This window comes from Apis dorsata, unplaced genomic scaffold (genome assembly GCF_000469605.1).
Source record: "Apis dorsata unplaced genomic scaffold, Apis dorsata 1.3 scaffold_256, whole genome shotgun sequence".
Taxonomy (NCBI): Eukaryota; Metazoa; Arthropoda; class Insecta; order Hymenoptera; family Apidae; genus Apis; species Apis dorsata.
In genome coordinates, this window is record NW_006263534.1 from 1,129,335 (window position 1) to 1,131,890 (window position 2,556).

A 2,556-nucleotide genomic window follows, 5' to 3' on the forward strand; every position below is an offset into this window, starting at 1 on the left:
AACCGTGTGGCGAAGCACAACCCTTTCAACGAAACAGTAAGCAACGGTAACTACCCTACGAAATAAAAAAAATTCATTTTTTAAAACTAATTCCGTGTTTTTTTATAATATTTCAAGTATAGACTTTATTTTATGATCTTTCTTTATAAAATTTCTTTTAAAAGAAAAATATCTCGCTGTTTTACAAAGAAGCAAGTATTTCGAGGGAAATAATCTTCATCTTTCAAAAAATATATTTTCAATTTTGCAAAACGCGCGATTTGGACGACATTTCTTTATAAGATCCTTGAGAAACGAAGGTAAAAGATGGATTTGTTAATAACTTGTCCTTTAATTCTTGCCTTTTCGAATCTTCAAATTTTTATATAAAAAAAAAAAAAAAAAGTAAGAGTCACCTCTCGAAGGTTGAAACGCACATCTCGTCTTCAAATATACAGAAGAAGCAGACGTTCTGGCGACAACGTGGAACATCGAGATGATGCTCTCCGCCGGGCGTTGCCAGTTTATCGCTCGCGATAAAAGCGGGGGTTGTTTTTCTCTCTCTCTCTCTCTCTCTCTCCCTCTCTCTCTCTCTCTCTCTCCCTCTCTCCAGAGACCGGTATCGGGGTCACATCGATAGACACGCCGCGTGAACGAGCCGCGGTTTTCACGCCAACGCGGCGCGAGCAGGCATTATATTTTTAGTACGCTTTTACAACGGCCGCCCCAAGCTCGGACATATTGCTCGAGCCGACTTTTTATCACGGTCCAATCGAAATCGCCCCGACCTGCAATCAGAGCTTCGTTAGCGGCCCTTTTATGCGAAACGGCCGGTTACAGGCGGCTAGACGCCGCTCTCCATCCCTCCTCCCCCTTCCCTCTCTTTTTCTTCGATCCGTGTTAGACAATTTTCTCTCTCTTTCTCTCTCTATCTTTTTTATTAATATTTCTCTGTGCACTTTCTTCTCACTTTTGTTTGGGATTAATTATAGGCCATTTCGTGACCCATTTCGAGTTATTTATGCAAGAAAAGCTTCTTATCGAGTTCTTCGTTTATAGAAGAAAGCGGCCGAGATTAGAGCGGCGTATATATATATATATATATGATTAATATTTTATTGAAAAACCGAAAATGAATTCAATGGCTTTCAATAATTTTAAAAAGAGTTATTACGAATGAATTTGGATTCGAATATAATTATAGTCGTCTATAATTATTTTTCTCGTGGATGGTTGACATTTTTTTTTTTCCTCTTTTTTCTACAAACACGATAATTATAAAGATATGTACAAGAGAAAGCAACTGATCGAAAATATCGCAATTACGATTAGTCCGATTCGTTTTTGCTATAACAAACAGAAATTGATTTTCTCCAAGGAATCGGTGGAACAATAGAAACGGCCATAAAGCCGGGCTTTAAAATTCATTTTTCTTTTCCACGGCCAAAAGCAATTTTACGCTCGGCAAATATCGCCGAGGCAAGCCCCAACGCTTTACCCCTTTTTTCCTTTTACTTTTTTGTTCAATCGTCGTGGAAGGTTTTGGCGCGAGCCACCCCCTCCCAGATTTTAAGGCCGCAACCGAATTAATGGATAATTCGTGTTTGTTCTGTTTTCACCCTGATCCCCCCCCACCTCTTGCTTGTTGCAAAAGAAATACCGATATTTTCTTTTCCTTCTTCTTCTTTTTCTTCTTCTTTTCTCTCTCCGTTTAACGAAACAGTCGATTTGTACACCGCTTAATTAATTGGAGAGTTCTTCGTATCGTGTCTGACCAACGACGGGCTTTACTACTTGCTGGCACGCAACCAGCCCAGAGTTCCGTTTCCTCCAGTGAGTGATTACCGACGACTAAATACTTTGTTGACGAATCGGAGAAGAGGAGGAGCTGGCGTGCACCTCCTGGCCACCATGATTCTTTTCCTCGTCAGTGTGACATAACTTGGGGAAAATTCAATTAGGTGGAGCGCGTGCGTTTGAATAATTCAAACGGATGATTCGAGGTGCAGGGAAGGGAATGAAAGTTGGATTAATGCGGATGGTTACATGGCGCAATTTACATAATATTAGGTTCATTATCGTGGAATCGTGGAAAAGATGGGGTTAAAGCTATTACACAAAACGCATTTTATAAACGCGTTACAATTGCAATTTCAGGTCAAATTGTGATTCCCTTTGAAAAATATAATATTCAATATTGATCTTTTTCTTTCACTCGGAATAGAAATCGATATTGCTTTTTTTTACCTAAAAGCTTTTCGATACATTTTTTATAGAGAGATGATACGTTAAACGCCGATAAGATTTATCGTTATTAAAAAGGGGAAAAAAAAGAAATTATTTCTTCCTTCGAAGATAGATATATTAAATATATCGATCTATTTTCTCCACTGTAAAGATCAGAGTGAAATCAGTTTGGCTTCCTTATAATTGCTTATGTTGAAATTTAAGTGCAGACAAAGCGGACACGTGTTTCCACGAGATTCTTAAAACCGTTCGAACTTGGATAAAAATCCGATCGCCACGTGCCGACAAGACAAGAGGTGCATTTTTTTTTTTTTTTCTCTCACGTCGAGA